The sequence below is a fragment of the Peromyscus leucopus genome, chromosome 22 (assembly GCF_004664715.2).
Source record: "Peromyscus leucopus breed LL Stock chromosome 22, UCI_PerLeu_2.1, whole genome shotgun sequence".
NCBI lineage: Eukaryota > Metazoa > Chordata > Mammalia > Rodentia > Cricetidae > Peromyscus > Peromyscus leucopus.
The window spans coordinates 37,338,431-37,362,702 of NC_051081.1; the positions used below are offsets into that span (position 1 = coordinate 37,338,431).

General features: G+C 38.7%; 1 protein-coding gene across 8 annotated transcripts in view; it reads right to left on the reverse strand.

The window, feature by feature from the left end:
- Ncoa1 (nuclear receptor coactivator 1) overlaps positions 1-24,272 on the reverse strand; it is a 200,962-nt gene that overhangs the window by 129,951 nt on the left and 46,739 nt on the right. For all 8 annotated transcript variants that reach the window (XM_037198117.1, XM_028875282.2, XM_037198118.1 and 5 more), the window contains one exon: positions 9,668-9,802. The gene's annotated coding sequence lies outside the window, so the exon portion shown is untranslated. The remainder of the gene's footprint in view (positions 1-9,667; positions 9,803-24,272) is intronic.

A 24,272-nucleotide genomic window follows, 5' to 3' on the forward strand; every position in this document is an offset into this window, starting at 1 on the left:
TGTTGCGTTCACTCCAGCCCACACTCTATATCACACAACCGCATTTCTTCACTTAGGGTCATCTTCGAAGTTAATAACTGTTTCAATATCTTCATTAACTAACAGCTAACAGAAGGTAAGCTAAACACCTCTTAAATATGTCTATTCTTGTATGTTAGGCTTTGGCTTCATAGAGTTCAGACTCTGTCAGAGAGCTTTTCATCTTTCCTCTAAACATTTTTGTTAAAAAGAAGAGAGAGAATAAGCTCCTATCATAAACATTAGTTTTGTCCTTCACAACCATGTTTTATCTTACCAATAGCCTATGGCCTCTAGGAGCAAAGTCTCTTCCACTCAAGAATTATAATTGTATGCTTTGGAATATGAAAGAAACTCTCCTTTACAATTTGCAGTTTTCAGGTGCTTAATGTCATTTCTCAAAAATACCATTAAAGATACATTCACAATCTCTTTGATTTATAACTATAAAAGAAAAAACAGGTGCAGTTGAGTTGCAGGGAGGAGGGTGATAGTTCACAGAAAAACAACACAACTTTTACTTAGCTATGCCAGGTCATCAAAGAGTCACTTTCCAGAAACTTCAGGAAAGGGCTACCTATAACTGTGACCCATCTCTTTGTCTTGGGGGTGAAATCAAAATTCTTCTTTCTCAGTCTCTAGTCATAGAGCTTAGCTATCACATCAGCATCTCATGTTGCTTTTGTAACTGGGCTTGGAAAAGTTAGATTTTCTCCTGAAGTGATCCCACCCAACTACCTAACAGACATCCCATTTTATTAGTATTATTAGTTAACCTTTCTCAAACTCAGATGATTTTTTTAAGTTCTTTATAAAGAACACAGATTTATGCATTAAAATCACGATTACACATCTCCATAGTTTCCCCAGGCCTAGGACTTCCTAACTCACCAAGACATATTTTTCTCTTACAATTTTAAATATTAAAGGATAAAGAACAATTTTTAAACAGTGGTATGAAGTAGCTGTTTCTCAAATGGAAAGATATATTTACTAAATGCATACTGTATGTGCTAAACATTGTAGTAAGTAGATTGCCTTATTTTATCTCAAGTAGCTTATAAAAAAGTCAAGTAGGATGCAATTATGTAATAGGTGTGGGAGTTATGGGGAGGAGGTGTAATGTTATATAGAGTCACAAAGAAATTCACCAAGCAGGACCAATAAAACCAACAAGTAATTGAAAAAAATGCACCACAAATAAGCTGCTTACAGATCAATAGAAATACATATTTTTGTAACTATAGATGCTGTTACAGCACACTTGACTCTTTGATTTTCTGCTACACACTAAACTAATCTTTAGTCTCTTAATAAACTCCTTGTATTAATAAAAGAATAAGGTCAACAGATTTCTGTATACTCTAAATATTAAGATAAATTCCAAAATCAAAATTACAAATGAGAACTGGTCTTTTAAAATTGGACTTATCAACTAGCATACTGAAACACCAAATATAAAAATAATTAAATGTAATAATTAAAAATAAGTGATCAGAATTAAAAGTTCCAAAGAAAGTCGTAAGACTAGAGAAGCACCAGACTGCAAGGCTGGAAACCCTGGAAGTAAACCCGGCCCCACGTACAGCAGCTAATTAACTTTTGGCAGTTAGCATCTCTTCATCAGAGTTCTCGTGAGAGTCTAGTGAGTTAATCTGCATAAAGTGCTTAGAATAGAGCCTTAAATAATAAATACTACACAGTCAATCTGTCCTTTGTGAGAAATATCTTTTTTACTGAATACTCAAGAAATTATTTGAATTAAGAATTCAACGTATTACTAAATGAAGAGAACTGAACAAAGAGCAGTGTTTGGACCTCTTTCTCATACCCTCCCTGCCTTCCATCAGTACACTGTCCCAGTCACCAGCACCTAACTTAAACCGTCTTACAGCAAACTTCATTTCTCTCCACGACAGACTCCCCTGTACTCTGGGGAATAATGAATCAGATTCAAGGCATACCTTGTACTCATGAATATTACAATGTGTCCCCCAAATATCAGGACTGTGAAAACATAACTGTACAATATTATCATATTTAGAGCTAAGGATAATTCTTGAATATCAAATATCCAATCAGTATTCAAATTTCCATAATTGTGTCATAGACACTTATGGACAAAATTTGAACCATCCGAAAGTTCAAACATTGTGCGCAACCCCAAGTTTTCTCTTCTAGTCCTCCTTTTACTCATACTTTATTGGTTGGGGGGAAAAGCCTATGTCCCAAGGATTTCCCCACTGCTTGTGTTTTGCTGACAATATCCAGTGTATCATTTCATATGTTATACTATTCCCATAAACTAGCAGTTAGAAATATAGATTTGATCAGATTTGGGTTTAAATTTAATTTGGGGGCAGGATTACTTCACAGGTAGGTTGCACTGTAAACACCCACTAACGCTTCCTGGGATGCTAGTAGTCACTGGTGACCTATGCTTAGATCAGGAATTTGTTCAAAATGGGGAGGTTCTGCTCTGTCACCCTTTCTTCTGTTATTAACTGGAATGCTCCTGAGAAAAGAAACTTCCTTTCAGCCACTAACTATTTGGCTACCCTGAACTACAGCTGGTTCCTAAGTATGCTTCCAACAAAACTAGGCATGGCAGTTTGTCAGCGTCTTAGGACTCACTTGTAAACCTATCCGATGTGATTCATTCTATTGCTGTTACGCTCACCAGTGATCACAAAGAGTCTCATCTTTGACCAACCAGAGCTCATTGACTGCATCTGGATTGTTTTGCCAAAGCTCTAATTGGGTTTTTTGTTTTGTTTTTCATAGTCTCATTGCAAAATATTTATGACCACAGATTTAGAATCAGTTTGAGGTGCAAACCAATCTTATTTAGCCTGTTTCTTTTTTATTCTTTATTTTTACCAAAGTAAAAACTTCTAATTAAAAATCACCTGTGTCAATAGATTGGCTATTGTGATGGAACGTAAAATGAGTCATTAAGCAAGGTTTTTTACTTATATCTACTTCCAGTATTCTGTTGAATTTTTTATTTTTTAAAAAATCATATTATATCAAAGCTGAAAATTAAATGTTATAATCTGAGTGACTGGAAGAAAAAATTCCTACTCTTCTGTTTGCCTTTGATTATAGGAAGTACTTCTTCATGCTAAAATACAGTTTACTGTTTTTCTTTTGAGTATATTCAGTGTATAAAAATGTGGGGCGCATTATGACATTTTTATCCCTGAACATCATGCTCTTTGCTCACTTCCTCCTCATGCTCCCATGGTCCTTCTCCTCTTCTTAAATGGTCTCCCTTCTGTTTCTCTGCCTTATGTGCACACACTTTAACCTAGATTCTGCATATCAGGAAACACATGACATTGTCATTTTGACCCTGGCTTATTTCACTTCCTATGATGATCTCCACAGCCATCTACTTTCCTGCTAATGACATCATGTCATTTACCTGTTGGTGAGCATGTAGGCTGACTCCATCATGAGGCTACTGTGAACAGAGCCATAGCAAACACGGATATGCAAGTCTCTTTGCTGTCTGCTTATTGGATTCCCTTTTGTATACACCCAGGAGTGGTATAGCTGGATGTACTTCTAATTTAAATTTTTGAGGAACTTCCCTATTGATTTCCATGGTGGCTACACTAATAATTTACATTCCCACCAGCAGTTTCCCTCCACAACCCCTGCTCCCACATCCTCATCAATAGTTGTTTGTTTTCTTGATGACAGTCATTCTTATTGGAAGATCGAATCTCTATATCATTTTGATTTGCATTCTCTTGGTGGTTCACTATGGTGAACATCCCCTTATATATTTATTTGGCCATTTGTACTTCTTTTGGGAACTTTCTGTTCAGTTAAGTCAACCATTTATTAGTTAGATTATTTCCTTTAATTTTTGAATTCTTTAGGCTTTCTAGATACTAATCTCTTATCAGATGTACAGATGGAACTTTTCTCCCCGATTCTGTGGCTGAGTCTTCACGATGGCTCTTTCCTCTGCAGTGCAGCAGCATGTTTTGGTGGTGTTCTGATGTAATCTCATTTGTCCATTCTTGCTACTATATTGTGAACTCTCTGATTGTCCTAATCAGAAAGTCATTGCCTGCGCCTATGTCTACAACTATTTTTCCTTATCAAGTTCAGTCTCAAGTTTTAAACAAAAGCCTAGATCCATGTTGAGTTGACTGGTATACAAGGCCAAAGATGGGAATATGGCTCCATTCTTTCACCTGCAGATCTACCAGATCTTCCAGCACAGTGTGTTAAAGAAGCTATCTTTCTCCAATGGATGGTCTGGGAACCCTGTGGTTGTAGCTGTGTGGGTCTATTCCTGGGGTTTTTGTTTTAGTACACTGGTCTACATGTCTGGTTTTGTGCCATTACCATGCTGGTTTTGCTATGATGGCTCTGTAGTATAATTTGAGGTTAGGTATTGTGATACACCCAGAACAGCTCTTTCAGCAAAGGCCTGCTTTAGCTATTAATGCTCTTTTGTGCTGCCATATGAATCTTAAGATAGTTTTCTTCTACTGGGAAGAATGTCATTGGGATTTTGATTGTACTGAATCTTATATCATTTTAAATAATATAGCCATTTCCACAATATTATTTCTGCTAATCCAAGAAGTTGGGAAGTCTTTGGATCTTCTGGTATCTTCTTCAATTTCTCCCTTTCCTCCTGTTCCCTCATCCCCAGTTTTCTGTGATCAGCACTGTTCTGTCTTCTTTCTTGGCCTGCCTGTTATTGGTATACAGAAAAGCTGCTGATTTCCCTTTGTCAATGTATCCTGACACTTAACTGACAGTGTTTATCAGATCTAAGAGTTCTATGGTAGTGTTGTTACAGTCTTTTATGTATAGCATTATAGTATTTACAAATGGGGATAATCTGACTTTTCCCTTTTCTATTTGTATCTCTTTCATTTCTTTGGCTTGACTTAGTGCTCTAGCAAAGACTGTGAGTACCTTGTAGTAAATAAGGACATAGAGAGTTGGGCACCCTTGTCTCATTGCCCACTTTAAAGGAAATGCTTCCTGTGTTCTCCACATTTAGTATAAGGTTTGCCATATAGAACCTTTATTAAGTTGAGATATAGTCCCTCTACTCCTAGTTTCATCAGGACTTTTATCATGAGGGATGTTAAATTTTGTTAAATGCCTTTCCTCCGTCTACTGAGAACATCTTGTGACTTCTGTCCTTAAATTTATTTATGTTTTATTTGGTTTTGTTGTTCTTCTTCTTGTTGTCATACTTGCTGATTTGTATATGTTGAACCATTTATTCTTGCATCTCTTAAGTAAAGACAACTTGGTTATGGTGTTGATCTTCTTGATGTGTTCCTGAATTCAGTTTGTAAGTATTTTATTGAGAGCTTTTGCGCTCACACTCATTAGTAAAACTGCTCCACAAGACTCTCTTTTTGTTGCTGGTTTCTCTGTCCCGCTTCTGGGTCCAGATGACTCGGGCTTCACACAGTAGGTTTGCTACTGTCTCTCCGATAGGCATGTGAAGACAACTGCTGTTAGTGCTTTAAAGGTTTGATAGAATGCCATAGTGAATACACCTGGTCCTGTGCTTTTCTTTATTGAGAGATTTCTTTATTACTGCTTCAATTTTGCTGCTTGCTATGGATATGATTACAAGGTGTATGTATATGTCCTCTTGAGTTAATTTTAGTAAGTCATATGTGTCTAGATTTTCTGGTTTTTTGGAATACAGGCTTTCAAAGAGGTCTCTAATTGACCTCTGCATTTCAGTAGAATATGTTCCAACAGCCCCATTTCATCTTTAATTTTATAAATTTGGGTCTTCTCTCTGCTTATTTTGACTACAGATTTGTTAATCATTATTTTTCGAATACTTTGTTATTGATTCTCATATTGTTCTGTTAGTCTACATTCATTAGTTTCAGCATGGTTTTTATTTTTGTTTGTCTACTAATTTGGATTTTGCCTTGTTCTTTTTTTAAGGTCTTGTGGTACAATCATTAAGCTATTTGAGTTCTGACTTCTTTTTTAGAGTTTTTACTTATATCTGTGTGGATATATGCATGTTTGTATGCACAGAGGTCAAAAGTTAAAGGCGAGGATCTTAATCACTGCACCATATTTTTTAAGATAGGCTCTCTCTTTTATGTGCATGCACATGAGTGTGTAGATGTACATGCTCATGTACATGAATGTGGAGGCCAAAGCAAGGCACCAAGTCTCCCTCTATCACTCTCTGATCTGCAGCCTTGAGACGGGCTTCCCACTGAACTTCAAGTTTGGATTCTGAGCTTCAGCTAGGCCGGCTGGACAGTAAACTTGGGGATACAAGACAGAGTCTCACTGAACTAGACTTTTGTAGGCTGACTGGTGAGCAAGCTTCAGGGATCCTCCCGTTGCCAGCTAAATATAACCAGCTATATAACCGGCTAGAACTTCCCTTCTAGAAATGCCTTAGCTATATGCCAAAGGTTCAGATAAGTGGACTTTCCTACTGTTACTTGACTCTAGAAAATTTTTAACTCCCTCATTTGTTTTGATAACTTAGTAAAATAATCAAATACAGGGAAATAGTTAAACTCTTAGAGGTTGAGTTATTCTGTGGTATAAATCAGATTTTTACAAAGTCCATCTGTCTCTTCTTTAACACCAAGACTTGTGATATTAATCAAGCTATAAATTGCAACTATTTGAAATACTAAATCAAGCCCTTTGAAATAAGAAAAATAAAATTATCACTTGTAAATAAATATTTACCCAATTTTACCAAAACACACGTTCACAAACACATAAGCACTTTCACCTGTGTGGAGAGCAGACAATACTGTGGCAAACATAATGCTATAGCTGCTGACCACTTATTTCTTTACAATTTCTGAAAAGATATGGGTTTAGTGGCCAGACAGTGCTTACAATTTTTACTCTGTTCAATATTAAATCAAGATAGGAAATACATTACTGAACACTAATTCCTTCCCGTGGAAAAAAAAGCAGGATATGAATTGATACTTTGGTGCAATCTCTTACTCAAAAATCCAAGACACCATTTCTTGTAGCTTTTTGTAGTTGCTTGTGCTTTGAACTGAAGGTACAAAGGCAACTTCTCCAGGCTACAAGTGGCTTTAAAATAAATCAACCAATCAACTGTCCCAAACGAGATTCAAATAAGAAAGCTCCTGTTTGTATCTGCAGTGCTAACCAGTAACACCTAAGTGGAGTGTTGGTATGTTCTCTGAATATCAGAGCTTTCCTTCTACAAAAAAAAAAAAAAAACCAAAATACCCGCTAGCATGCGTAAGGTAGTAATGGCTTTTCCAGATTCGATGCCTTTGATAAGACATTTTTTGCCGAAAGCTCATTCTACTTTCTCTCCAAGGATAATATTTATCATTAACTTTGAAACTGGTTTTACAAGCTTCTCAGTCATACTGTGTTCTGAGATGTTTTGTGCTATGAAAAGGAAATTTCTAGATACTTTAGTAGTAGGGCATTCTGGTTTTAATAATAATATTCATTAATATCACTCAGAAACCCACTTATATTGTTTTATACACATATTTTATTTTTTATCACACGTCTAAACACTAATTATTATAAAGAAACTAAAGAAACATGAATTCAGTTTCCCAGGGTGCCCTTCGCTGCAGAGCACAGCAGCCCAGCACAGGCCTAGACCTTCCCTTCCCTACTTTACTAAAACTCGTTTCCAATTCTCTACTCAGTCCAGACAAAATCATTTTAAAGAGTAAAATTGTAGTTGTGCAAACTGTAATAAAGAACATATAATCTGGATAATTTTCTAGGGCCCTAACTCATTCTATCATGTTTTACTGATTTCACGTTACTGGAACCCACCATGCAACACAATCTCACAATCTAAACTTCTCTAAAAACTTGTTAAAGGGTACATACAGTTCAAAGGTATTGTGAAACTTTCAATTCTCTTTGTTTTCCAAGGGGAAAATAAATATGAATAGGGACATTACCCTCAGCACCTTGCAATACTAGAGTGGTATGTGAAACTGGTTAATTCAAACTTTTGAACAAGAATTTAAGCAACCTATTTTAAACTACAGAGAACTTTTTAAATCATAGCATCCACAACCAATTAGCAAGCAAATTCAACTGATCGTAATTTCCTACACCCAAATCTTTTCTACTGGTAAGGTCCCAAAATAGAATTTAACTATTATTTAGAAAGGGAATCTAAATTATGATTTTATGATTCTACATAAAATTAGTTTCAGATGTTGTATTTAGTCTTGCTGGCCCCAGAGTAAACAAAAAGCTGACTAACCTATGTCTTCAATATCATTTATAATAAAGTTCTAGAGTAATTTACATCTTTCTACAAATCTAAAAACCATTTGTGGTGTTGGTTTTTGTTTGTTTGTTTGTTTTGTAAAGCTTAGGCATTCAAATGATATTAAATAAAGATGAAACATTATCTGAAAAAAAATTAAGTCCAATGGTTCTAATAATAAGACAAATCATACGCTTGCTTTTGATTCAAAAAGACACACACAAATACCCTTGGAAAGTTAATTGCACTATCCTCTTCTGGGAGGGAATTCTTTTACAACTGAGGCAAACTTTGGATTACCACAGCATGAATTTGTATTCTTTTTAATATACTGCTTTCCATATTTTCCTAGCAAAACAGGAAAATACGGACTTAATCCTACTAATAGGTGAAGCATTATTCTCAGTTTTTACCTTTACATTCCAACAAAATACTATTTTTTTAATTTCTGTTTTAAAAAAGGCCTAGAAATCAACTTTGCCTACCCCAACATACATTCTTTCCATCTATGAAAAAAAGTAAAGAAAAATTTATCTTTTAAACAAAAAACACAACTCTCTCCTGTTTAAATTTGTGTGTGTGTTCTAGAAAACTAGATAACTACTGCTGTGTTTGTTTCCTTTGCTATTACATTTCCTTTTTATTTTAGTTGTCTCATGTATTCTCTAAAGTGGAGATCCACCTCCTGTTGTGGATGTCACTTGGCTCTCTAATTATATATCTTGCCTTTCTCCTCTAAGAGAAACTAGTCCACCAGATCCAAAGCTCCCACAAGAATAACAGTGACACTTCTGATGGATAGAAAATCCTTAACAGTTAGTTTAAGAGAAAAGGAAAAAGTTTCTAACTGAACCATGGACCGACCATTACTGAAGGTCTCATTATGAATGAGTATGCTGTTAGGACACTGGATTTGGCAGTTAATGTCAAGAATCATGACATAATCAAATAACCAGTAAATTGACTTTTCTTTTTAGTTTTGTTTTGTGGAAACAGGGTCTCACTGTGTGGCCAAGATGACCTCAAATTCATGATGATTCCCTCTCCCAGCCTCCTAAGGGCTGGGAAAGCAGGTGTGCATAGGACTCTCAGTAACATCTACTCCAATATTAGTATGATTTACTGTATTTATCTTTAATCTATTTCTTATCATTGACACACTTTGTTAAATAGAAGAAACATATCTTCCAAAATCTAGATATTTTTTTCTGCTGATTTTCGTGGACAGTGGAGTAAGGCAGGACGTGGGGAGCAGTGGACTGTTCTTTAAAAGCTACACCCTCTAACATCTCAGAACATTTATAAAACTTACATACAGAATAACATTATGAAATCACTACCAGCAAATCAAGTTAAGTAAAATTGTGCCTCAAATACCTTTGAATAGGCCAAAATTCTGAATGTTGGGGTCTTCATTAGGAAGCAAGGTTTCCTCCTATGTGATCTTGTCTAATGGTCCTCGGTTTTAGCATCAGATGAGTTCCAGTTACATTTCCATTAGTATGGACAGATCTAAAGCAGAAGAAAGAAGGCACATTTAGGCCACAGAAATCATGATGGATTCACTGTTTACCTGTAAGCACACCAAGGTTCTTAGATGCTCTAATTGGATAAGAAATGCCACTTCTCATTGTGTCACTGCTGCAGGTGGAAAAGAAATTAAATCAAGGATTAAAGGTATAACAGAGAAATATATATATAATGTATATATATAATGGGTGAGAAGTTGACTGCAGTCCCTTGTGGTCCTCTGCAGCAAACTGAGTTAGCTCTGATGTCCCGAAGATGCAAAGAGCCTCAGACTAGGCTCACACAGAGGTGCTGAAGTAGTCCCAGCAGCATCCTCTACACCCTGCCCCAGGGAAAACCAAACAATGAGAAGAAACAGGAGTTCCAGACTAAAAAAAAGAAAAAAGTCTGGGCTAGCAAAACACCCAGTATCATGGCTAGTGTTCATATCTGGGCCACTGGTGAGGCTGACTGTCCCTCCTCCACCTCAGAATTACCAAACAGTAGGAACTTTACAGGGAGGGCCTTCTTAAGAAGTATGAGTCCTAATGGCTTTAGTTTAACCAGTCAGGTTAAACTAACCATGCTAGGAAACTAACCCTACCAACTAACTGAGCTGTATCCCAGCCCTAAGAACTAACTCTTCATTCACATCCCTCTAAATCACAAAACAGATAACCAAGCTCCAGAGATGATCACTCTATCAGGTCAATTTGGAACCTTGGGGTACTTAATTCCTTCTGCGGTTCCCCAGACTGATGTTCAACTAGCTGTATTCAAACACTAACATCTTGACAACTACCTTCTCTCCTATTTTCATGCCCACAGTGTTCTCTGCTTTTTCACCCACCCCATTTATTCCACAACTGCTGTCTTTTATTCCACACAAACGGCCAAGTGTATGAAAAAAGTGTTCAGCATCACTAATAAACAGGGAAATGCAAATCAAAACCACAATGAGATATCATCTCACTTCACTAAGAATGGGCACTATCAAAAGACAAAAGATGGCAAGTGCTGATGAGGATGTGGAAGAAAGGGAACCCTTGTACACTGTGGTTGGGAATGCAAATTACTACCTCCATTATGGAAAACGGTATGGAGATCCCTCAAAAATTAAAAATAGAACTACCATATTATCCAGAAATTCCATTTCTGGATATATATCCAAAGGAAATGAAATCAGTACATCAAAGAGACATCTGCACTCCAATGTTCATTGCAGCACTATTCATAATAGCCAAGAAATGAGAACAACTGAAGTGCCCATCAACTGATGAATGGATGAAGATAATGTGGTATACATACCCGATGGAATATATTCAGCCATAAAACAGATTGAAATCCTGTCATTTGTGACAAAATGGATGGAACTGAAGATAATTACATTAATTGAAATAAGCCTGTAACTAAAGGATGAGTACTGCATAATGTCACTCACATGTGGACTAGAAAAGTTGGTCTTGTAGATGTTAAGAATAAAATGGTCATTACCAGAGGCTGTGGAGATTAGGAGCAGGGAGGGATGGGAAGAGGCTGAGCAATAGGTACTAACCTAGATAGAAATGAGAAATTCTGGCGGTCTATTGTACAGTGTATTATTGTACAGCATTGTAGTATATACTTCAAAAAGCTAGGAGAAAAAAATTAAGTGTTTTTACCAAAAAGAAATGATGTTTGGAGAGACAAATGTTTAACTTGATAAAAACATTACATAATGAACATATACATGTATCAACACCATCACATGCTAGAGTGGTAAAGGCAAGTGGATTCCTGAAGTTTCCTGGCTGGACAGCCTATGTTACCTGGCAAGTTTCAAGCCAATGAGAGATCCTATTTCAAAAAACAAGGTGGATGGTACCTGAGGATCAATAGTGAGATTGTACTCTGAGCTTCACATGCATATGCACACATGTACATGTGCATACACACACACACACACACACACACACACACACACACGCACACGCACACGCACACGCACATGCACACGCACATGCGTGGGGGGGAATCACATGATATCCAACAAATAAGTACAATTTTTATGTTTTCATATATCAGTTAAAAAGATACATTTAAAAATTCTACCCCAAATCTTGGTGGTAGTGGCATACACCTTTAATCCCAGCACTCGGGAGGCAGAGGCAGGTGGATCTCTGTGAGTTCAAGGCCAGCCTGGGCTACAGAGAGAGATCCAGGAAAAGCATCAAAGCTACACAAAGAAACACTGTCTTGAAAAAAAAACAATATTAATAATAATAATACAATTGTATGGTTAATGTATACATTTAAAAATACATGTATAATAATTTTAAATTGGGTTTAGGGGAATGGGTTAGTAGGCAACACAGTTGCACAAGCACTGGGGACCCGAGTTCAGATCCCCGGCACCCATGTAAAAGCCCGGGTGTGGTGGTGAGCATCTGCAACCCGAGTGACCAGGGCTGATGCTACAGTTCTCCAGAGCTGATAGGCTAGCCCATCCAACTGAACTGATTAGCTCCAGGGTTGGTGAAAAGACCGTGTCTCAGAAAAACAATCATGTGAAAAATACCCAGCATTGACCTCTGGCCTCCACATGCACACACACACATTTGTGTGTGTGTTCACATATGGGTACATACACAGAAGTACATGCACATATACACCAAACACATGTAAATGTTAAAATCTTAAAATGTTTATTCTATTAATGAGTTCTCTTCTATACTGTTTTTTCTTTCAAGTTGACTCCCTGATCCTATCTGAAACTTATTAACTGTTATAAATGCTGAAAAATAGAGGGATAATCCTTAAAGTGATGGGCCTCAGAATCTAAAATCAGCCAACACTCACTGAGGGTTTTGTTTTTTGTTTTTTTTTTTTCGAGACAAGGTTTCTCTGTGTAGCTTTGCGCCTTTCCTGGAGCTCACTTGGTAGCCCAGGCTGGCCTCGAACTCACAGAGATCCGCCTGCCTCTGCCTCCCGAGTGCTGGGATTAAAGGCGTGCGCCACCACCGCCCGGCTCTAGGGTTGGTTTTAATAGGTTAGAGAAAAAGGAAACATGCTGTACCAGAGATAAAGGCCAAGGGATGTTCTGCTCTACTTGGAGAGAGCAACACTAAGAAAGTAGTCCCCGACTGAATTTCCATAAATGAGGCCAATAAAGGAAAATGAAAACCATTAGAGAAGATCAACAAGAACAAACATTCGGAACGGCATATGCCTTGTCAAGCACTCTGCTGGTTTAAGCGAGAAAAGTCCCCAACAGGCTCATGTGTTTGAACACTTAGCTCCCAGGTGGTGGCACTGATTGGGAAGGCTATGGAACCTTTAGGAGGTGGAGCCTTGCGGGAGGAAGCACATCACCAGAGCTGGGCTTTGAGAGTTTATACCTTTGCCCTAATCCTGTTTTCTCCCTCTGCTTCCTGTGTGTAGATAAAATGTGATCAGCCAACGCCCTGCTTCTGCCCCCCTGCCATGCTTTTTCTACCATGATGGACTTCATCCCTCGGGAACCATGCGCTACAGTAAACCCTCTCTTCACTTAAGCTGCTTTGGTCAGTGTGTTTTATCACAGCAGCAGCAGAGTCACCACTACGTAAACTGGTACCAGGAAGCTGGGTTTGTTGCTGTGAAGAACTTGCCTGTGTCCTTTTTCATAGGAATGTGAAAGACTTTGGAACTCTGGACTAGAGAAGACACTGAATGTTGTAAGCAGAGCTTAGTGGGCCATTCTGATAGAAGCCTTGAAGACAGTACTGCTGAAGGTAGTGAAGACTGTGGAGGCCCGGCTCATGAGCTTTCTGAGGTGAAAGGGACTCTATCAGCACCTGGGCTAGAAGCCTTTCATATGACACCTTGGCAAAGAATCTGGCTGTATTATGCCCATGCCCCAAGAATTTGCATCAGCTAAATTAAAACATAGAAAGCTAATTTCTTTGGCTGAGAAAACTTCAAGACAGCATACTATTGACTCTGTGGTATAGTTATCACTGATTACTCTTATGCAGCAACAAATGGGAAGGAAAGAAATGAAAGATGTACAGTTTGGTGAGGAAGCTAAAGGTGGTAGTTAAGTCATGTGTTGAAAAGAGGCAGTAATGGTTAAAGAGATTAATCACTAGAGAGAGCCTATCGCTCTACACTGGAAAAACAGAAAAGGTACCCTCAGGGCCAGATCCACCAGTTAAGCCTCTAACTTGTGAAGAGAACCCAGGGGGCTACTTGCTCCTAGCAAGCACCTGCCTAATGAAGTTTTCATCGGTTTCAGAAGCTGCTGTAGCTGTGGTTGAAGGGGACTAGGAGACATCCTAAATTGGCAGCTGAACATGGTAGTCTCATCTATGTGGTATGGTTTTAGAGACAAGAAAGAAACAAGATTGAAGGAATCATGGATTCTTTCCCCACAGTTTCTGAGAGCCACTGAGACTAGACAATGTGTGGTAGGATTGGAGTCCCTGTGAGGAGGCCTTAAAAGGCCATTGGTAAAGCAGTTAATGTGAAGCCTAGATTACATGTAGACACTAAGATGTTGAAGATACCAGAACTGTGAGAAATCCACCCAAGGTGAACAGCATACTGGAAGTTGATCCAGCCCAGAAGGGGGAAAAATAAATAAATAAATAAATAAATAAATAAATAAATAAATAAATAAATAAAAATTTATCAGACAGCAAAGCAGAAGGGGCAGAGTAACCAGCCCTTTAGAACTTAAGACTCAGACATAAGACAGGATTTAGTGTCTGCCCTGCTGGCTTTCAGTCTGGCTTTGGTCCGTTTTCTCTCACTGTGTCCTCTATTCCTTTCTGGAATACTAATGTGTATCTGTGTCATCGTGTGTTGGAACTACGTGATTTTTTTGTTTTTTGTTTTAATTTATAGGGGTCACAGTTAAGAGATTGCCTTGTGTCTCAGAAGACACTTCAAACTTTTTGGCCTTTTGAACAGTGTGAAGACCAATACATGATTAGGGAGGATTTTGAAGACGTTAGACTAAATGTATTTTGCATCATGAGTTGGCCATGAGTCTGTTCTTTCTGCTTCCTGTGTATGGACAAAAACATGACCAGCCATTCTCTTGCTCCTGCCACCACGCCATGCTTCCCCGAGGATGACGGACTCTATCTCTCTGGAACCATCCGTTAAAATAAACCACTTCCTCCACAAGGTGCTTTTGTCAGTGTGTTCTATCACAACAGCAGAAAGGTGGCCAATGCACACTCTATCCCACTTTTACACAGATGCAGAAAGCCAGAAAAACATGCCATCCCTGATTGGGGATGGGGGGAATCACACGGACACACGGACACAGATAGACACAGACACACGGACACAGTCAGACACACAGACACACACACACACACACACACACACACACACACACACACACACACCTTCTCTTATTCTAACAAAGAATGCTGCAGAATAGAGCAACCAAGCAAATTTATTACTTACCAAGTAAGTCTAGTAAAATTCCTAGTAATATTTTTTCCTCCAAAAAAAGACTGCAAACTGTTTGGTAAATCACAGAAAAAGAAGTGGCCAATATACAACAGTTTAATAAGAACCAAGCTGAAATTTTAATCAATTCTTCAAAATCTAGTATAAATCAGCATGTCATTTTGGACTAGCTGAGGATCCCCAGACACAAAGACTTGACTGGAAGACAATCCACATGCCTCAAAAAGGCATCCTGAGAAAGATTAGAAATATTATGGGAAAGGCTGCCTTCAATCAGTAAGGTACCCATAGCACACAAAATCAAGGCTGAGCTCTGGTCCCCAGAACTTAGGAAACAAGCAAGTAATTTTCATGGTGGCATGTGTCTATAATCTCACACTGGGGGTTGGGGAGACTAGCACATACCTGAAGCTCATTGTAGAGCAAGTCTAGCAATATCAATGAGCTTCGAGTTTAGTGAAACCTTTCTCAAAAATTGAAAGTGGAGAACAATCCTGACAGATAAGCCAGGTCAATCTCTGACTTCCATGTGCATGTGCACACGGGTGTGTGTGTGTGTGTGTGTGTGTGTGTGTATACATATATATGTATATATATACACAAGTGCACAGACCCACCCCCACCCCCCACAGGTACAGTAGGACAGGAGGCCAGAGGGGCCCTCAATTATCACAACAGTATGCAGGAGAGATCTAGGAATGGGTCTAAAAGCTGACTTGTTGTCCAACAGGAGGGGAAAAAAAGCCTAAAACCTAGAGAAACAATAGAAAACCCTTTCACTTCCGTGTCCAGGCAAAATCCATTGCTTAAAGAGAGAGTAAAATCAAAATGCTTCAGTCTCTGGGGAGGCGATGTGGTTTGGAAAACACTCAGTGTGAGAAACAAAGAACATTGTTGCTAGGGTTGAGGAACAGGAGAAGGTAATGGGCAAGGGATGCTGCACCAATCACAAGGAGACATCTAATCCACCCAGGGGAAGGGAAGGGGATTCCTGCCCAGGACTGACCACAAATAAATAGTAGAATATGACTTCCATAAGGGAGCGAGAGCAACACGCTGACCAAGCCCCAACCTCAATGCCTGGTTGCCTCGGTCTAGATCAGAACGAAGGAGAAGAGAATCGATCGTCAGGAGACGGACCGCCACACAAGGCAGAATCCTCTGTGGCACACACAGCCCTCCTGTGGGCTGCTGGAAGGTGAGCAGTGCAGCCCACAGGAGGAAGACAGCACATGACGCCATGTGCAGTGCTCTACACAGTGAGCAGGGGCTGAGCGCTTAGGAAGTTTGAAGCCAGGTGTAAACTATACATAATGACAGCAAACCCAAACCCAGCTCAGTTCCTGACTCGGACTCAAGCTGCAGCACAGAGGGCCAGAGAGAGCTGCAGAAGAGGTCACCTGAGTCACCTCTGTCCCTCTGCAAGGACCCAACATAAGTAAACACTTAGGAAGCAGGAACAGCAGCAAGAAAACGGAAGGTCACGAAGGAGACATGGCTCAGCGGTTCAAAGTGCTTGTCGCTCTTGCAGAAGTCCAATATGCAGTGCTAGCATCCACATTAGGCTGCTCTCAACCTACAACTCTAGCTCAAGGGATCCAAAACCCTTTTCTGGCCTCCATGGGCAGCCGTATACATGTGTGTACACACACACACAGGCGCACACACATAAATAATAATAAAAGAAAACCTTCTACTAAGAGATAAAACGACCAACAGAATCAGAAATGATAAGTGTTGAAACCATAGAAAACTTTACTGTAACCATAATATTCATAATATTAGACAATCTAGTTTTTTTTTTTTTTTAAAAAGTGGACCAGCAAGTATGAGAAACATTAAAGGAAGTTCTCCAGGCAAGAGCATAAGGCCAGGTGAAAACCTGTATCTACAAAAAAAAAAAACAAAAAAAAACAAAAAAAAAAACAAAACCAAAAAACCCCACAAATGAGTAGTGCTGGAAAAGGAAAATAAATAAAAAAATGTTTTCCTCTTATTTTTTGTTTTTCCATTTTTGTATTTCTGTGTGATGGGCATGTATGTGTACATGTTTACATGTATGTAGGCATGTGTGTGTGAGTACATTGTTAGTCATGCATTTGGAGGCCTGAGGCTGATGTTGGGAAACACTCTTCATCAATCTTCCATCTTATTCAATGAGGTAGGCACCTCAATCAAACCCAGAGCTTACCAATACAGCTAGACTTGTTAGCCAGCCTGCTCTGAGGATCTCCCAGGGTCTTCACCTTCCAAAGCTGAAGCCCCAGGCAGCTGCCATGAACAGCCAAGATTTACATGGGTTCTGGAGATCAGACTTCTGGTTCTAACGCTTGTAGAGCAAGTAACTAACCACTAAGCCATCTTTTCAGCTCTCCTCTTATTTTTGTTCACTTGAGGTTATTTGCTGATTAGACAAAGAATAGTATAATATACTGTAGGATACAAAACACATACAGAAATTTTACAAATGTACTATAGATTAAAATGAGAACAACTTGCCATAAGTCTATCATATGACATATGGAGTGACATTATTTTAAGCAAGATGTGAAATGTTGAAGACATGTATCTTTTTAAATTTGTTTTGTTTTGTTTTTGAGACAGGGTCTTAGTATATAGTTTTGGCTGTTCTGGAACTAATTCAAACTCTCAAAGATCCACCAGCTCCTGCCTGCTGGGTGCTGAGATGAAAGGTGGCTAAGATATACATCTTTTAAAATCTGGGAGTAATAGATCTCACCAGAAACAAATATTCTCCCAACATAGCCCTACACACAAAAAAAAACTTTTAACAAAGCCTACAGACACACATGCATACCACACACATACATGCATGCAAAAAAAAGACAAAGAAATACTTAGATTAAACAAAATAAATGAAAGATTCATGTGCTCAAATTAACTCAAACATAGAAAACATAATGTTAAGCCATAAACTATTTGATAAAGAACCTGTTTCTAGAATATAATGAATTGTTTAATACAGCAAGAAAATAAATTACCTGCCGGGCGGTGGTGGCGCACACCTTTAATCCCAGCACTCGGGAGGTAGAGGCAGGTGGAGCTCTGTGAGTTCGAGGCCAGCCTGGGCTACCAAGTGAGCTCCAGGAAAGGCACAAAGCTACACAGAGAAACCCTGTCTCAAAAAACCAAAAAAAAAAAAAAAAGAAAGAAAAAGAAAAGAAACACCCATAAAATAATAGGGAACTATCTGAACAGTGCAAAGACAACTCTCAACACACAACCTAGGTGTCTGATCCATGTGTTTAGTCTTTCCCACTAATTCTTGCCTCCTCCTTTGCCCACTCCTGTCTAAATGGAACATTCAGTATTCTGCCTCAAACAAAGAAATATCCATAATGAAATGTAGTACTCTCTCCTTAACTGTGGTTTGGTTTTCCAGTCTGAATTACCTGTTGTGGTCAATGGTAGTCCAAAATATTAAACAGAAAATTCCAAAAAGTAATTGATAATTTTAAACTGTATGGTACTAAGAGTAATACAGCAAATTCTGTGCTATCCCATTCTGGAATGCAGACGACAGATACTTTTCTTGAGGTGTTCTCAGAACACCAACAGTAGCCTGGGGCTATGTCACACTGCCCATGTCATTCACCCTACTTCAGCTGATCACATAGGCACTATAACATCTCATATCATTACAAGAAGGGCATGTACCATATTCTCACAGTAGAATAAGACATGTTTCAGTCTTCTATTCCACCTTCATGCTGGGGATCCAACCAGAGCCTTGGGAACACGAGGCAAGCCCTTTACCATGAAGGCACATTCTCAGACTCTTCCTGTGTATTACAGCTCATCTCATGTCATTTTTATATAATCTCCATATAAATATATATATATATATATATATATATATATCCCTTTAAGCAATTTCAAAATATACTATATATGCAATTTAATTAGTCTCTCACTGACACTGCTTCCAATATTTTGACACTAATATCATGCTATGTTACTCAGGAAGCAAAATTACTTGGCTAAAGTATCCACATTTTTAATTATGATAATTTTTTTGTTTTGTTTTGTTTTTTGAGACAGGGTTTCTCTACATAGACTTGGCTGCCCTAGAGCTCACTATATAGACCAGGCTGACTTTGAACTCACAGAAATCCTCCTGCCTCCACCTTCCAAAAGCTAGGACTAAAGGCATGAGCCACCACACCCAGCTTAATTATGGTCATTTTTTATAAGCTGTGTTTCACAAAGTTTACTGGGGCTTTAGAAAGTTAGAGAATGTGTCACAAACTTTCCACACCAGGATAAATTCTGATAGTGCATCTCCAATTACTAAGTGAAGGTGCTATAGAGTTCTAATCCAGGATAAATTTGTACAGAGTCAAAACAATAAGAGTTCTTTATATATTATATTTTTTATTTCATTTGGTTTTTTTAAACAAGGTCTCATTCTATAGCCTAGTCTGGCCTAGAACTGGCCATGTCACCCAGGCTGGTATTAAACATGCAATCTTAAAGTCTTTATTTCCCACACACAGAGATTACAGGTGCAAGCTACCACACCAGGCTAAAAAACTTGTAGCAGGGCTTCCCCTGATTTTAAAATCCTTTACATTAAAACAATTTTTATTTAACATTTATAACATCCAATTTCTAACAGGATTACAAATTAAAGCATAAGATCAATCAAAACCCTGTAAATACAATTAAAAGATTAGATAATATGATAAATGATATGGCCACATGATCTCCTCCAAAGATGACTGTCATGGATTCCTTCAAGTGGACATCAGATGACCTATCCAAAGATGAGACTTCACTTCCCAGTCCCTTGAACCTGGCTGTCCCTGCATCTTACTCTGACCAGGGGATATGATGGAAATGCTGTTCTTAAACTCCAGAAATGGACAGGACCAGCAGCTTCCCTTTCTGCTTCTTGGAAGCCAGAAGACAATGTAACCAGTCTGAACATCTAACATCACAATGCTGTGGAGAAGCCACGCATAGATACTGGAAGTGTCAGTCATATGAGTTAAGTTATAGACAGACCAGTCCAGACGAACAAGCAACTGAGGGAGTGTGATCCCAGCTGAGGCACATAAGAGCAGAACCTCCAGCTAAATGCTGTCCACACACTCTGGTCCCATATAACTGTTCAAAAAAAACAAAAACAAAAACAAAAAAAGCTATTTAAGATATCAAGTTTGGGGTAATTTTTGTTGTGTGCCATTAAGCAACTGAAACAGATACTATCATGCTTATAGTAGCAGCAAATTGCAAATATTAAGTGTCAAAATTCAATCTATCTATTCCAAGCTCTAAGTTTACATTTGTTGACAAGAAGAAAACGTGAAATTTCTATCTGAACTATCTGAAGTTTCTCAAGTAACAATGAACCTAGTGGACTTAAGTTTCAAAGGTAATTTTAGAAAATGCACATTATTTAAATGATGTTTCTCGCAGAGAGGTTCTGTACAGACAGATGACATATTAAATCAGAACTGAGCACACAGACATTTGCATGTCATGGGATGACATGATCTTGATAGTTTTGTTCTCTGAAGGCTTAATACAAGAAACTGGATGAATGCATAATTAAGAGAGTCGCTAGACTGTCTTCTGCATAGCTGATGTTTCAAGGGGGCTTTCTTTTTTCTTTCTTTCTTTCTTTTTTTTTTTTTCTTTTGGTTTTTTGAGACAGGGATTCTCTGTGTAGCTTTGTGCCTTTCCTGGAACTCGCTTTGGAGACCAGGCTGGCCTCGAACTCAGAGATCCTCACAGAGATACGCCTGCCTCTGCCTTCCGAGTGCTGGGATTAAAGGCGTGCACCACCATCACGGCCTGGCTTAAGGGGGCTTTTGATAGACACAAAATGACTGCCAGTTTCTGATCAAATTATTTATAATAAATATTCTGCAATATTGGTTAAAGTTAAAGGCATTTACATTTAGGGCCCCAAAGTCTCCCCTGGATCTCTTCTTGAATTGCCCCCATGATGAACATCTTATTTTCTTTAACATATTTCATGGAAGGACCTTGATTTTGGCATATTTAATGTTCAATAGCATCTGCTCAAAGAGTCAGTTCTCCTCAGTCACAAAGTGCAGCACCAACTTAAACTCCAGCCCCTTGGGGGAAAGAGGGAGTCTTCATTGTAAGATAAGTAAATTGGATCATTTATTTAATCATTAATTTTTATCCTATGAATTCAAAAATATTTTGTTTTTGATTGAGTTATGATATAATATTATGGGTTTGGTTTGTTTGTTGCTCAAATTGTTGCAGCCTTGGTCACTGGGTACTTTTCTTCAGGTCAGCTTCCCCATTCTTCTGCCAAGCCCTAGCCTAAAATCAGCCATTCTCCAAAGACCCTTAGTTCATTCTATTAAAGAATGGTTCTAACCCCCAAAGTCTGCATGCGGTGTGTGTGCTACTTGGTGTCACTGTTTCCAGGCCCTCCTGAGCGAGCTAGAAAAGAATGAGGGTGACGAGCCATCTGTTCATGTATATCCACAATCACTTCTGTAGCTGTTAACTATACTAAACAAACACTCCTGCTCATGTACATGACTAGATGTACATTCTAGTCTTCTTCTCACTTCAAACTTCACTCCCTAAGTAAGACATCTGTCTCCCACCACTTGCCAGTTTTTTTTTTTCATATTTCTAATAGCCACACTTTGCTGAACTAACAGAATCCTCATTTTAGATGTACTATCCAACGATATGACCTAGAAATTGTCTGTATACTCTCCCAGGTTGATTTTTTTTTCACAACAATAACTTCAGACACTGTGATGGCTTGGATGAGAATGGCCTCCATAGGCTCATCAATTTGAATAATTGGTACCCAGTTGAGGGAACTGTTAGGGAAGGATTGGGAAGTATGGTCTCATCGGAGAAGATGTGTCACTGAGGTTGGGCTCTGAAGTTTTTTTTTTTTTTTTTTTTTTTTTTGGTTTTTTCGAGACAGGGTTTCTTTGTGTAGCTTTGCGCCTTTCCTGGAACTCACTTGGTAGACCAGGCTGGCCTCGAACTCACAGAGATCCGCCTGCCTCTGCCTCCCGAGTGCTGGGATTAAAGGCGTGCGCCACCACGCCCGGCTCCGGCTCTGAAGTTTTACAGGACTCATGTGATTTCCCAGTCAGCTCTCTCTCCCTCGTGGATGTGGCTCAAGATGTGAGCTCTCAGCTGTTCCTCCACTCTGCCACCATGAACTCTCACCTCTGAATCAATAAGCCATAAAAGCTTTCCTTTATACATTGCCTTGGTCATGATGTTTCAGCATCACAATAGAAAAGTAAGACACTTTCCAAATTGTTTTCCATCCTGAGTTTCTCTTCTAAACTTTAAATCTGAATAACTATCCACTAGATCTCAACTCAGGTACCCTGATAAGCAACTCTTACTAAATTTCTTATCCTTCCCTGTCTTCTCCAGGGCTCACCTACTAAATGACATCATCATCTATTTACCTGCAAAAGTCTGCATCAATCTAACACCCAACCACCAAAACCTACACCTACTTATGACCTCCATCCCTCTGATCCTACTATAGCCAGTCTATGATCACCTCTGACCTAAAAATATTTAGTACCAGAACAAAAGAATTAGTAAGAATTAGTTAATCTCCCTGCCTCCAATTTCACCTACCTCTAATACATTCACACTCTAGCTTAAGTGATCTTTTATAAAAATACACTAGATCCTATCTATATCACTTCTGCATCATTAAAAATCCTTTGAACGCTTTCCTTTCCCATTAAGATAAAGCCCAACTAACCTGACATTGCTTTCCAGGTTCTGCATGACACCCACCCTGATTACCTCTGCACAATCACTCAGGTCTTTCACTTCATACCCTTTGCAAGTAAGAATCAAAAAATCTCAATTTCCTCCTACTCTAGCCTCCTGATTAGATTACAGTCATGTACCACCACATGAAACTGAAATTTTCAACTATAATCTTGCTAGTCCTTGAATCCAAAGGTGTAGCATTTTTTCATTAAAGATTTGATTCCAACCAATCTGACTATCTTTTGAAAATCATTCCCCAACTCTTTACCCCCACCAATAACTGTAGAATTTTCTCTTATCTTTAAATAATAGCAGTATGACTAACATATTCCTAATCTTGTTTACTTGGTGAGTTCTTTTAAAGGAGAGACTCCAGTTTAGCAACATTTTCATTGCTTTCTTTGAGCATTTTGCTTATTACTAATACATTATTCCTGTCAAGAAACATCAACTTATATATAGCAGATCCCCTGGGTCTGCCTACTGTGTACGCCATCCTTTTTGTCAGAGTCTCAGACTCTTACCATAATTCTGAAAATCATTTGAACTAATATCCTACTCCACTAGAATCATTTTCTGGAGTGTCCAAGCTTCTTTTCACTATAATTTTAGTTCAGAATTAATGGTGTCGTTTTCCAAAAGCTTTTACCTGCATTCAAAATACTCCTCATCATAACACATTCCCTTTAAATCTACGAACTGGGTTTTTAATTTTTTTAAAAACATGTTACAGTGCTATAACTATTTAGCAGGTAGCCATCTGCTATGAAAACTCAAATCAGTCCTTTTGAGCTACTGAGTCACTTCCCCTCCTGTTAGTTTCCTGTCTGCTCACATCTACACAGGGATGGCTTACAGTCTTTCAGAACTGGAAGCTGTGAAAGGCTCTCTCAAGGATTATTTGGACCTATGTTTAAACTTCTTTTTAATTGTTCATTTGTATCAAATCTGGAGACACCAAATCAGCTGGTTCTACAACCTCCTCTCCATTTGCATGGAAGATGGGACTGAGGCTGGCCTCCCACAGCAGCTGCGAGAGGCTGCCGAGGCTGGCCCTGGTAAGCAGCCTTGCTGCAGTCACCACAGACACCCTGAGTCATGCAGGATTAGCTCCAGTTGCACATGAACCGATACCTGTGGTTGGAAGAGAGGTTTATTTTTCTCTGATAGGAGGTCTGGAAAAATGTCATTTGGGATAGTCCGGAAGCTCAATAGCAGAACCCTGAGTTGTTCTACTTTTTCTTCCTCCTAG